Source organism: Schistocerca piceifrons, chromosome X, assembly GCF_021461385.2.
Source record: "Schistocerca piceifrons isolate TAMUIC-IGC-003096 chromosome X, iqSchPice1.1, whole genome shotgun sequence".
Taxonomy (NCBI): Eukaryota; Metazoa; Arthropoda; class Insecta; order Orthoptera; family Acrididae; genus Schistocerca; species Schistocerca piceifrons.
In genome coordinates, this window is record NC_060149.1 from 237,591,991 (window position 1) to 237,606,764 (window position 14,774).

General features: G+C 44.5%; 1 protein-coding gene and 1 pseudogene across 1 annotated transcript in view; both read right to left on the bottom strand.

Moving 5' to 3' along the window:
- LOC124722285 (alkaline phosphatase-like) overlaps positions 1 to 14,774 on the bottom strand; it is a 658,646-nt gene that overhangs the window by 580,779 nt on the left and 63,093 nt on the right. The window lies entirely within an intron of this gene.
- On the bottom strand, positions 10,845 to 10,962 carry LOC124723445 (annotated as a pseudogene).

The following is a 14,774-nucleotide window of genomic DNA, read 5'->3' on the forward strand; positions in this document are numbered from 1 at the left end:
AGTCTAAGTGTCAAATGGTGTTGTCAGCGCAACACGGAGTAGTTGAAAGAACGGGAATAGAAAGTGTGTGTCTATTAGCTAGCAATTACGATGAACAGTGGATACGTTCTCCATTACAACATGGCCTGTAGATGACTGTTGAATGGCTCAGAAAGTAGAAGAAGGACGAAGCGTGACGGGTGTAGCCCAGGAGTTTGCTGTTAATCACAGCATTATTGCACCTCCAGTCCAACCCAACAGCTGAACGGTCAGCGCGTTGGATTGCCACGCAAGGGGGCGCGGGTTCGATTCCCGGCTACAGAGGGAGGTTTCTCTCCTCAGGGATTGGGTGTTGTGCTGTCCTCATCATCATTTCATCCTCACTGTCGACACGTAAGTCGCCCAATGTGGCGTCGCACTCAGTAAGACTTGCACTTGGCGGCCGAACTTACCGCGTGGGAACTCCCGGCTACCGACGCCATACGATCATTTCAATTTTTTTTTTTTTCACGTGCATGGGGGAGTGTTCCGAACCACGGGCGCTGATGCACGAAGGAGAGAAGGTGGTTGAACACGGTCAGCTACAGCAGCAGACGACCACTACATTGTGCAATAGGCAAGAAGGGACCCTCGCCAAACAATAGGTGCAGTTACAACCACATTTAACAGTTTTGCAGGGAACTCAAACTTTCGGTCCTCGGTGGAATGGCTACTTCATGGAGGTGGTCTCTCTGCCCGACGACCAATAACTTGCCACTAGCACATCAGCGGCACCTTTTACGATGTTACCAAGAGCATAGCGACTGGACCAGTGAGGAGTGGGGTCGCGTGTCCTTAACGGATGAGACTAGATTAAGTCTGTAGTAGTTCTGGATGTACGCTCATATGGCAAGTGACTGGAACACGCAATGCGACCAAGAACATTGTCGAACATAACCGTTTTCGTATACCAGGTGTTATAGAGGCATAGTCTTGCATAGACGTACTGACACCATATTCTTGATCACGGTACTCTCACCGGTCACCGTTATGACACTGTACTCCTCCACCGTGTGAGTATTATCAGGGGTACATTCGACCATGACTTCATTTTTATGGATGACAGTGCCCTGCCGCATCGACAAGCGCAGGTGGAGGAGGTCTTGGAACGAGACGATATTCGGTGAATAAACTGGCCTGCCCCTTCCCCCGACTGAAACCTCTTGGAGCACGTATGTGATGTGTTGAAAAGACGTATTGCAACAAGTCCATATGCAACAAAGGCCATCCAGCATTTTTCAACCGCGCTGGTGGAGAAATGGAACGTCCAAGAACTAGTTACCAACCTTGTGACCAGCATGGGAGCGCGTTGCAGAGTATGTGCTCTCCATGCTGAGCACATGATCTGTTAAGAACCAGAACCTTCTGTAGTGTTCAAGGAACCATCATAAATCGCGATGACCTCAGTGTTATTACTATCTTTGAATAAAACTGTCGTTTCTGTTCGTCTCACTGCGCATTTCTTTCAGTTATCATTTGTACTACGCTGTAGCAATTCTTTCTACACTATGTGATCAATAGTATCCAGACACCTGGCTGAAAATGACGTACACGTTCGTGGCGCCCTCCATCGGTAATGCTAGAATTCAATATGGTGTTGACCCACTCTTAGCCTTGACGACAGCGTCCATTCTCGCAGGCATACATCCAATCAGGCCCATTCTTCACGGAGTGCTGCACTGAGGCGAGTTATCGATGTCGGTCGGTGAGGCTTGGTACGAAGTCGGCTTTCCAAAACATCACAAAGGTGTTCTATAGGATTCAGGTCAGGACTCTGTGCAGGCCAATCCATTACAGGGATGTTACTGTCGTGTAACCGCTCCGCCACAGGCTGTGCATTATGAACAAGTGCTCGGTCCTGTTGAAAGATGCAATCCCCGAACTGCTCTTCTACAGTGGGAAGCAAGAAGGTGCTTAAAACATCAAAGTAGGCCTCTGCTGTGATAATGCCATGCAAAACGACAAGAGGTGCAAGCCCCCCTCCATAAAAAACACGACCACACCATAACACCACCGCCTCCGAATTTTACTGTTGGCGTTACACACGCTGGCAGATGGCGTTCATCGGGCATTCGCCATACCGACACCCTGCCATTGGATCGCCACATTGTGTAACGTGATTCGACACTCCACACAATGTTTTTCCACTGATCAATCGTCCAATGTTTACGCTCCTCACATCAAACGAGGCGCCGTTTGGCATTTACCGGTGTGATGTGTGGCTTATGAGTAGCCGCTCTACCATGAAATCCAAGTTTTCTCACCTCCCGCCTAACTGTCATAGTACTTGCAGTGGCTCCTGATGCAGTTTGGAATTCCTGTGTGATGGTCTGGATAGATGTCTGCCTATTATACATTACGACCCTCTTCAACTGTCGGCGGTCTCTGTCAGTCAACAGACGACGTCGGCCTGTACTCTTTCGTGCTGTACGTGTCCCTTCACGTTTCCACTTCACTATCACATCGGAAACAGTGGATCTAGGGATGTTTAGGAGTGTGAAAATCTCGGGTACAGACGTATGACACAAGTGACACACAATCACCTGACCACGTACGAAGTCCGTGAGTTCCGCGGAGGGCCCCATTCTGCTCTCTCACGATGTCTAATGACTATTGAGGTCACTGATATGGAGTATCTGGCAGTAGGTGGCAGCACAATGCACCTAATATGAAAAATGTATGGTTTTGGGGGTGTCCGGATACTTTTGATCACATAGTGTATGTATGGTCCAAGTTTCATCGTGCTGCGTTAGTTTTGACCTTACGTTTTGAACACTAGTTCATTTGTATGGCGTCCACTGTTATTGTGCTTGTGAGAGCAAGCGTTGTAGTTGTCATGACACCAGTATCGCTAGCGTGTTTAGTACAGTCTTAAAACTGTATGTATTTCCACATCCCATTGCACTCAACGTACACCTTATGACAGCACAGTTTTGAAACTGTGACTTGCACCCGTATTGACGGTGTCGGTGATTCTGGTTGAATGACAACTATGACAATGAGAGTGGATATAATTCAGATATAACACTACAGATAATTTTATGGTCTCTTGCCAATTTCAGGGCTTCCCTTTCTCCCCAAGACTCGCTTTTCTTTCCTCCTCTCGATCTTGGCCTGGTCCCCATGCTGGTTATCTGGATCCCGAATTCGTGATGACTGGGTGTTGTGTGATGTCCTTAGGTTAGTTAGGTTTAAGTAGTTCTAAGTTCTAGGAGACTGATGACCATAGATGTTAAGTCCCATAGTGCTCAGAGCCATTTGAACCATTTTTTGGATCCCGAATTGCTTATTTCTCTACCCACCATCTTGCCACATTACATATATCCGCAACTTAACCCACCTGTACCAAGCAGCCCTATAAACATTTCAACTGTCCCAAACGAACTATTCACCTTCACTCTTCCTATTACTCCTCCCAGATGCTGGCCCCTTCCATCAAGTGGCAGTGAAGTGTAATACATTTTGTTTTAACTTTCTCGCTACTCAGTGTTATAAATTTCATACAACATTCTTCTATGTGTTATTTCAAATATCATCAATGAAAAGCGTTCTTTTATATCATTTAAATCAAATTTTAAATTTTTATGTCATCTTTGTTTAACTCTTTTGACTGAATAATTGACTACTGACCCGTCTGCGGCGATGAAAAGAAGAATCAGTAACGAAAAGAATACTTGTATGGCACAATGCGTCATCGCAGAATTTATGTAAAGATATTCAAAATGATCTAAACCGAAAATGCGTAATAATATAACGAATAAAGAAAAAATGAAGATGGTATTAAATAATTTAAAGAATTAATCGCAGCCGAGGACCCAATTTCAGTGAAGGTAATCAATATTTTTAATACGTAAATAGCTCTTGGCGTCCTGACTCCAATTTCCACTGTGTAAATATTGAATGGAAGAGGGCTTCGTGTAGATCCCTGTGCGAGACGACGAATGGTCTTCTCGTTTTACTTCGAAGGCCACGGAGAACAGGCCTCCTAACTAAAAATTTTCCATAACCATTATTTATACTGTAGAGCAGTCATTTCTCCATCATTCTCTACCACAGTAACGGAAGGATGGTGTCATCGTATGCCCAATATATATCTACAAACAATGCCGTAACGCACTGTATTCCCACAAATTCACATGTCGGTAGTAAGTTGCGTCATATTATCTAATGTACAACGTTCTTCCAAAAAACCATTTTGTAGTCTGGCAGTATGTTAGCTTCGAATGACCACTCAGGACAATTTTAATCAATTATTAATTGTTCTAAGGTTTCCACAATTCACGACGAGATTTCTAGGATTCTGCACGAGGGGGCAACCGCATGATAGTTTCCAGATTTTACAATTGGTACATATTTATATAGTTCGGTGTTCGGAAAAGTATTAATGTCATCATATTCTCTCCTAAATTTTCGGCAGTCGTATTCTCATAAAATCTTCAACATTGCACAATAAAATTGTCTACCGATGGTACTGTATTCGATGTACGGGTTCCAGCAATGGTCGTATTCCTTTGTTAAGCAAGGGACGTAAAAAATTGATTAGACACTTCCAGTAGAACACTCAAACATCCTGACGAAACTGATGCGGTATGGTGCTGTCTCTAGGAATGTGTCTACGAACGACGTGTTCATTGTTTTTAAATTATTAGTTCCTTGGTTTCATCTCAATATATCTATGACGTTAGTATCTTTGTTTAAGTCCCTGCAAATACGACGTAACACGACTTCTTTTTCTTTAAAAAATTTTCTCTGAGACTTGTGTTTCCTCGTCTTGTAAGAACCACTCGGGTGATTGCTTTGCACGACATTGTTTCAATGGGTCTTCCCTTGCCGTAATATTATTTTCTCGTGTTGTAAGAATTACTCGGGTGATTGCTTTGCATGATATTCTTCCAGTGGGTTTTCCCTTGCCGCAGTATTATTTTCTTATCTTGTAAGAACTTCTCAGGTGACTGCCTTGCACGATATCTTTCAATTAGTTTTCCCTAGCACAATAGCTGTTTATCGTCCTGCTTCCCACGCCATGTAATGAGTGGGTATTTCTTTATGTTATGCAGATTTTAATAATTCCGAGGTCTGCTTTTTTTTTTTTTTTTTTTTTTTTTTTTTTTTTTTTTTTTTTTTTTTTTTGAGTCGTCAGTCTTCTGACGGGATTGATGCAGCTCACCACGAATTCCTCTCATGCGCCAACCTCTTCATCTCAGAGTAGCACTTGCAACCTACGTCCTCAGTTATTTACTGGATGTATTCCACTACCTGTCTTCCTCTAGAGTTTTTATCCTCTGCAGCTCCCTTTAGTACCATGGAAGTTATTCCCTGATGTCTTAACAGATGTCATATCATCCTGCCTCTTCTTCCTGTCAGTGTTTTCCATGTATCCTTTTCTCTCCGATCCTGTGCAGAACCTCCTCCTTATCAGTCCACCTAATTTTCAACATTCATCTGTAGCACCGTATCTCAAATGCTTCTAGTCTCTTCTTTTCTGGTTTACCGACAGTCTATGTTTATTAGTCCGATAGATGCTTTAAATGTGTCCTTGTCGATGTGACAGTTTCTAATTTCAGTAATTAGATGCTGAATCCATATCCTATATACTTCTCATAGCGCTTTTTTTTTAGCCTAAATTTCTCATTTATCTCTATTTTATTTTTTGGATCCTCCATTCGTAGTTTAACATTAGTTGGATCCCAAAGTGTCACTGTGAACTGTCCATTAAGCTAAAGCAGCCCGTTCTGGAAAGCAAATATTTATGTCTATCGCCTTCGGCTTTCTCTCTTTCTCTCTCTCTCTCTCTCTCTCTCTCGCTATCTCTCTCTCTCTCTCTCTGTCTCTTTCCAAGCATTAATCCCGACTTGTGGGATTTGGCGTGTTAATTTGAAGGGGTGACCGGATGCCCTTCTTGTCGCCACCCTATACCCACCTCCCCCCCTTCCAGGACGGAATGTGTGTACCCCAGCTGTCTGCGTCTAGTGTAATCCATGGAATAGTGCGAACGTGTTTCAAATGTCTGCGAGTCGTGTAACTGAGGCACAACGAGGGGAGCACCCCCGTATTTACCTAGCGGGATGTGGAAAACCGCCTAAAAACCACATCCAGGCTGGCCACCACACCGGCCCTGGTCGGTAGTCCGCCGGGCGGATTCGATCCGGGGCTTGCGCGCCTACCCGAGTCCAGGAAGCAGCTCGGTAACGCTCTATGCTGCTCTGGCAGCTGGCCTTCGGCTTTCTATACGGCCTCGATATTATGGGAGATTTTGCATCATTAAGCGTAATTAACCCACAGTCATAGGGTTACGTTTTCCATATGTCACCCACAACCGTCTTTAGATACACACCCACACATAAAATTATGTGCATTAAAGTCACCGCATACCAGATGCGGCGACTGCGTGTGGGTGACGATATTTCTCTGCCTTCTGTCTTAGACTGAAGCTCTGCTTGTACATTATCCGGAGATTAACGAGAAGCTGTTTGTATTTGAATGAAGTTTAACTGCTACAATTAAAGTTCTGTTATGTAAATTGAAAATAGAGGGGAAAGGGACTATTGATGTCAGCTGCATAGAGACTTTATGCAACGTCAGCGATGACGAATGAAAATACGTGCTAGACCGGTACATTTTTTTTCGTTTTGAAGGAAGCCACAGTGGTACTCAAACCCAGGACCCACTACTCACGAGGCAGTTGTGTTAACCACTGCACCACCAGGACACAGTGTTTATCGCAGTTACACGGACTATCGCGGCACGCCTCTGGGCCGACCCACATTCCCACATAGCACCACCTATCAGCAGTCTCCGACCATGTCCATGTCCTCCATGCTCGCTACTTTGAGATTCCCGCAGGAGGTCGGACGTAATTGTGCATCCGCACTGAAGGTGATGGATTCATTGCCCATCGAGGTGAATCAGCTATATGAACGAGTGGTTCCTGTTCTTTGGAACATCTCCGAAGGGACAAACACCACTCAGTATCTCCAGCTGTGATACATATAATGTAAATTGAAAGTGGAGAGGGGAGAAAAGCAAGAAAGGGGAAGGAACTAATGATATCAGCTGCATCGGGATATGTTTCGCAGCTGCTGATTCCACGTAGTGTTTGTTCCTTCTGACACGTCCGAAAGAACAGACACCACGCATCTGTATAGTTGATTCGCCTCGATGGGCAACGAACCCATTACCTTCAGTACCGATGCACAATTACGTCCGACCTCCTGTTTTGAGAATTTATTCTCATTTTCAAGTGCATTTGTACATTTATTTGCATGTATGATTTTCTGCCGTGCGTCTTTTCAAAGCTAGACTGTAATCAGAAAATCGAACATAATTAATTTTTGAGGGTTTTTAAATGCTAATTTTAGAGAACATATTTTTGTTCGTTTGGTTACATGTATTATACCGCCTCCATTATACAGAATATCACACACACGCTTACACTGTTTGTTTAGAAAACATGCTACAAAGATATTATGACACTATGGTTTCACATAGAGTGTCTGCATCCTATCATTGACCTGGGGAAGTCATTGGCCGTTGCAATTTTCTTAATGATGTCTAATTCTATATCCCTGTCCTCTCCGTTCATTTGGATTGTGTTTGCTCTATGTATCATCCGGTGTGGCCGTACGGTTCTAGGCGCTTCAGTCTGGAACCGCGTGACAGCTACGGTCGCAGGTTCGAATCCTGCCTCGGCCATGGATGTGTGTGATGTCCTTAGGTTAGTTAGGTTTAATTAGTTCTACGTTCTAGGCGACTGATGACCTCAGAAGTTAAGTCGCATAGTGCTCAGAGCCATTTGAACCTCTATGTATCATCGTTTTGTATGCAGCTTTCTTGTGTATATCTGGATGACATGATGTGGCTGGGATTGTGGTGCTTAGGTTGTATTTTTCCTACATATCTTGAAATTATGTCTGTTGTTTTTGTTTTCTATGCAAAAGTCTAGAAAATTAATGCTTTTGTGTATTCAACTGTGAAAAATTTGTAATATTATTGGTGTCCTTGGTGTCACCTTTGAGTAAAATTAAGGTATCATCTACACAGAAAAAAAATAGCATTAATATTGTAGATTTGTGCATAGAAAACAAAAACAAGTCACAATTTCAAGATATCTTTTAGCATGTAGCTATTTTTTGTATTTGTCTCGTGTTAGTGTCTTCGTGACATCCTCTGTTCGTGGTTAACAAGGAACCGTACGAACTTCCCCTCACCGATTTGATTCATATTGACATGGTGTGTAAGGCGCGACTAGGACTCCAGCATATGTAAACGGGAAAATGCACCCTTAACCGTTTTCGAGAAAATCGAGTTTGAAACATTTAGGCGTGCCTATACGCTGATAAGCCAGAACATTTTGACCGCTGCCCACACAGAGGTTAGATGCCGTTTGGTGGAGCCGCGGGAACTTAACACGGTAAGAAAATTATATAAGTTGAACGGAGACGGATAGGGGATCATTTTAGCGGTAATACGGGCCGTATATGGGGAAATCCACTGATATAAGCGACTTTGAACACGGGCAGATTATTATTACCAGGAGCATGTGAAGGTGTATCTCGGAAACGTCGAAGCTCGTCGAATGTCCACGTGCTATTGCCGTTAGCATCTACGGAAAGTGGTAGAAATGCAGTGAAACCACCAACAGGCGTTAAATGGTTGAATGTCCACGACTCTACACAGAACGTGGAGTTCTGAGGCTATGTAGAGTAGTATAGACGGCGATCTACGTCATCCCTGGCAAAAAAGCACAATGCTGGTGCACGCACGTGTGTCCTAGAGCATACCATTCGGCACACATTGTTGAACATTAAGCTGCGCATTGGACGACCCCTACATGTTCACATGTTGATCCAACGACATCGTCAATTACATTTGCAGTGGGCACGGGATTAGCGGGATTGGACCGTAGATTAATGGAAACTTGTCACCCAGGCAGACTAATCATGTTTCTTGTTACGCCAGGGCCGGCCGGTGTGGCCGTGCGGTTAAAGGCGCTTCAGTCTGGAACCGCGTGACCGCTACGGTTCCAGGTTCGAATCCTGCCTCGGGCATGGATGTGTGTGATGTCCTTAGGTTAGTTAGGTTAAATTAGTTCTAAGTTCTAGGCGACTGATGACCTCAGAAGTTGAGTCGCATAGTGCTCAGAGCCATTTTTTGTTACGCCAGATCGATTGTCACCTCCATAAACTCCATCACCGAGGCGAACGGAGGCTCGAAACGTGTGTCGCGTCACGACCACAGGACGTTGGGAGCAATAATATGCTATGGGAGACATTCCCCTGCTCTTTCATGAGACCTGTGGTCTTAATCGAAGACACGCTGACAGGTGCGGACCACCTGCATCCCTTCATGCTTGACGTGTTCACCGACGGCGACGTCGTCTTTCAGTAGTATAATGATCCGTGTCTCAAAGCCAGAACCGTGCTACAGTGGTTCGACTGTTCGAGTGTACTCACGTTGATGTCCTGGCTACCAAGTTCGCCTGATGTAAAATCCTATGGAACCTATCTGTGTCCCTATCGGACGCTATCACCACATACACAAAGCGTCAGCCCGTTATTTACAGGTATTGTATGACTTGTGCTTAAACATCTGGTGCCACTACCTCCAGCCGGCCGGTGTGGCCGAGCGGTTCTAGGCGCTTCAGTCTGGAACCGCGTGACCGCTACGGTCGCAGGTTCGAATCCTGCCTCGGGCATTGATGTGTGTGATGTCCTTAGGTTAGTTAGGTTTAAGTAGTTCTAAGTTCTAGGGGACTGATGACCCCCGATGTTAAGTCCCATAGTGCTCAGAGCCATTTGAACCATTTATTTGAGCCACTGCCTCCACTAACGTACCAAAAAACTGTAGAATCCATGATACGCAGACTCGGTGATGTACTGTGCTCTAAAGATGGCCCAAAAGCTATCAAGCAGGTGCTCATAATGTTTCGGCTTGTCACTGAATGTTTTGTATGATCACCAGTGCTTAAGAAGGACGCTAACAATCGAATAAGTACTTAGTTTCATAACCGCGAGGTCTCCAGGTCGAATCTCGCTGCCTCTACCTTTTTTTTAATTCCCACGTAATTCTAACAATAGGTATAGTATGACTGTGAAAATTATCAGTATTTAATGATCCATTTATTATTTTCATCATCTTTATCCTGAAAAAGGAGAAAAATTTCGTAAGAATATTGGAAATAAGAAACCAATCGCCTTACTGTGGTGGTAACACCAGTTCTCACCAGACCACCGAATTTAAGCGCTGTCGGGCTTGGTTAGGACTTGGATGGGTCACCGTCCGTGTCAGCCAAGTGCTGTTGGCAAGCAGGGTGCACTCAGCCCTTGTGAGGCCAATTGAGGAGCTACTTGATTGAGAAGTAACGGCACCGCTCACGAAAACTGACAACAGCCGGAAGAGCGGAGTGCTGTCCACATGCTCCACCGTATCCGCATTTGATGATGCCTAGGGGCTGAGGATGAAACGGCGGCCGGTGGGTACCGGTGGACCTTCCGGCCTGTTCGGGTGGTGTTTGTTTTTTATTAGAAGTAAAAGAAGGATACACGAGACTTTCAATGAAACTGGTATAGTTATTTAAATTATTATATCTATATCTGTGACAAACGTAACGTGTAACCTATGGGTGATGCAGATCGTAGTAAAAAAAAGCACTCCGTCTTCAGGCCACAAGTGGCCCATCGGGACCATCCGACCGCTGTGTCATCCTCAGACGAGGATGCGGATAGGAGGGCCGTGTGGTCAGCACACCGCTCTCCCGGTCATTATGATGGTTTTCGTTGACCGGAGCCGCTACTGTTCGGTCGAGTAGCTCCTCAATTGGCATCACGAGGCAACAGCTCATGGCGGCCCGGATAGTCACCCATCCAAGTGCCGACCACGCCCGACAGTTCTTAACTTCGGTGATCTGATGGGAACCGGTGTTTCCACTGCGGCAAGGCCGTTGCCAGATCGTAGTAACATGGAACATAATGAAACTTCCTGGCTGATTAAAACTGTGTGCCCGACCGAGATTCGAACTCTGGACCTTTGCCTTTCGCGGGCAAGTGCTCCACCAACTGAGCTACCCGAGCACGACTCACTCCCCGTCCTCACAGCTTTACTTCTGCCAGTACCTCGTCTCCTACCTTCCAAACTTTACAGAAGCTCTCCTGCGAACATTGCAGAACTAGCACTCCTGAATGAAAGGATATTGCGGAGACATGGCTTAGCCACAGCCTGGCGGATGTTTCCAGAATGAGATTTTCACTCTGCAGCGGAGTGTGCGCTGATATGAAACTTCCTGACAGATTAAAACTGTGTGCCGGACCGAGACTCGAACTCGGGACCTTTGCCTTTCGCGGGCAAGTGCCCTACCAACTGAGCTACCCGAGCACGACTCACTCCCCATCCTCACAGCTTTACTTCTGCCAGTACCTCGTCTCCTACCTTCCAAACTTTACAGAAGCTCTCCTGCGAACATTGCAGAACTAGCACTCCTGAAAGAAAGGATATTGCGGAGACATGGTTTAGCCACAGCCTGGTGGATGTCTCCAGAATGAGATTTTCACTCTGCAGCGGAGTGTGCGCTGATATGAAACTTCCTGACAGATTAAAACTGTGTGCCGGACCGAAACTCGAACTCAGAACCTTTGCCTTTCGCGGGCAAGTGCTCTACCAACTGAGCTACCCAAGCACGACTCACGCTCCGTCCTCACAGCTTTACATAATTATTGCAACATACAGCAGACGTAATGAATTTTTGCTTGTGTATGCTTTCTTCAATGTGTCTACTGCAAAACAAACTTGGTTTACATCCATAAATTTTTCTCGGTCATCACACAATTTCACGGCGTACCAAGCATATCGAAGCATATCTCCGCATATTGGTGCAGTCATGGTATACGATTGTTTGAATTTTTATTCAGTCTTCTCTGTAAGCTATCTCTCCATTCTGTTCGACGATGTACGCGCTGTTTTGTAGCAGCTATACAAGGTTTTTCACTTGCCTGTAAAAATAAAATTCGCAACGCTGCACCATCGGAGTAAAGTTTGGAGAAATTAATGTAATACTGCACGTTGGCAGACGCTCTCCATCCTGATAAGTATCGTCGTACACACTGGATTCGTTTGTTCTTCCCATCAATCGAAAAATTAAAGAACTTGTTCTTCTATTACGTATGGCTTCAAGAATTCGTTTAGAAGATCGTTATGTAGTGCTGTTTTGAGGGTGCAAGACTTTGAAGATGTTACAGTAACGTTTTTTGCATTTTTTCACCCAAGGTCCTTTGAGCCAGTGGTGTCTTGCAAGCAAACGAAGACAGTTGATTATGATTTTCCGTATAAGGTGACAGCATATTTAGCAGTGTACGAAGGTGCCGCCCTATGCAGTTCCGTTCGTCGCACATGTACCAACAGCGACATTCGATCCAGATACCTCGCACTTGCGCAACTAAGCGCTTAACTGCTACGCTGTGATCTCCTTGAGTACTAGTGACAATAAAAAGCAATAAGCACGCCTAAAATTTTCAAACTTAATTTTATACGAAAGAGTTGGGTTGCGTCTTTCTTTCTACACGTGTCGAAGCCCTAGTAGTACCCTACGCACACCATGAGGGAAAGTTTATACGGTCACATCGTAAGCGATTTTTTTGGCAACAGATACACGTTATGGCCTGAAATGGATATACCTGTGGTGTCTGTGGGTATGGGTTCACGATATCTTTCGCATTTCGTTTGGTCATTGTATTGGATGTTAATGCGGTCGTGGCGTAGATATCTGAAACTATAATGAGATTTTCACTCTGCAGAGGAGTGTGCGCTGATATGAAACTTCCTGGCAGATTAAAGGTGTGTGCTGGACCGAGATTCGAACTCGGGACCTTTGCTTTTCGCTGGCAAGTGGTTGCCCGCGAAACGCAAAGGTCCCGAGTTCGAGTCTCGGTCCGGCACACAGTTATAATCTGCCAGGAGATGTGTATAGTTTTACAAAACATCTCATTCCTTGAGTCTACACGAATGCAGATAAGAATAGTGCGTTAATGTTAACAAATAATTTTGAAGTTTCTCGATGACTTCAACTGCATTGTGCATGACTCGTTTCTTAAAACGTCTGTATATTTGTAACATTGTGTTCACTTATAACGACGTCCACAGTCTCCTATTTATGTAACGAGCTTCCAGTTTTCCTGATTACACTTTAAATTTTCACCATATTTGTGGCAATATACACGTTCCATTTTTTTTTCTTTTGAATACTTTTCTTGTTCTAACTGCTTTACCGCCTCAACTTTCGTAAGCTTTGTTTTCATACTATTCCTGCCAATGTCAGACTCAGTCACAGTATTAGTCTTCGTAATTAATATCTTTGAATACATCAGCTTACTAGCAAAAAAAAAAAAAAAAAAAAAAAAAAAAAGATTCAAATGGCTCTGAGCACTACGGGACTTAACATCTGAGGTCATAAATCCCCTAGACTTAGAACTACTTTAAACCTAACTAACCTAAGGACGTCACACACATCCATGCCTGAGGCAGGATTCGAACCTGCGACCATAACAGCAGCGAGGTTCCGGACTGAAGCGCCATGAACTGCTCGGCCACAGTGGCCGGCTACTTACTCGCATCCACTGGATGAAAACATCCAATGCTTCTATCGCGACTTTCAAAGTACGCTACATATTGGCCGAGATCTGTTTCCCTGTCTGTGTTTTCAAATGTGAGGTTTCCCGCTGCAGAAGCTGTATTGTACCTCCTACATATTCGCTTTGTTGCTTCTTGTTGTTACTTGTTGTCAGCTGTAGAGACTTTCCTGTAGTCTTATTGGAATTTTCACTAGTCTCCTTTCCTCAGGTTCAACTCCAGGGATGTTTTTGGTGTTGATTGTCGGTATCGAGTGCCTCTTGAAAACGTATCCCGACTACAGTATTCACTGCAGGATTAACGAGGGAACGATCAGACTTTTCACGTCGACACCTTCCCTGGTCCTGCCACTCATAGTTTAGGTTAGTTAAAATCCACTTGTTAAATTTTAGCTGTCGTCATGAACTGGAAATTACTGAAAAATAGTTATCAAATGTGACATGTATCTCATACTTTCCGCACTAGAAACTACCTCGTGTACGGACCTGAATTCTGTGCCTGCAAGGCTTGCCGTTCTGTTGTCAGCGCTTGTACTGATCTGCTGCTAACCGAGCGCTAAACCGCCGATAGAAAGCGATCGTAATATAATTAAATACCCACAGGGTAGGCAATTCATATTTTATCCATAAATTTCCTCGCAAATTGATATAGCACACACACAAACAAATACAAGGTTTCCACCACGTCTACATTACATTTATTCCTTCTAATTGCTACATAAAGCCGGCCGGTGTGGCCGTGCGGTTAAGGGCGCTTCAGTCTGGAACGGCGTGACCGCTACGGTCGCAGGTTCGAATCCTGCCTCGGGCATGGATGTGTGTGATGTCCTTAGGTTAGTTAGGTTTAAGTAGTTCTAAGTTCTAGGGGACTTATGACCACAGATGTTGAGTCCCATAGTGCTCATAGCCATTTGAACCATTTTGCTACATAAATGTGAAATATTGATGTAATGTTCCAAATTTATATTTCCTGTGAACCATGAATGTACAATTAAGGACGAAACTTGACAGCCCCGCTGGTCGCAGACAGACGTAGGCTTTTTATACAGAAGTGGGGCAGAGGTAGGAATGAATCCGGCCTAATGCGGTATAATTTGAGATGCGTCACGAGTATTTAATCAGATTCTTCAACCGAGGAGT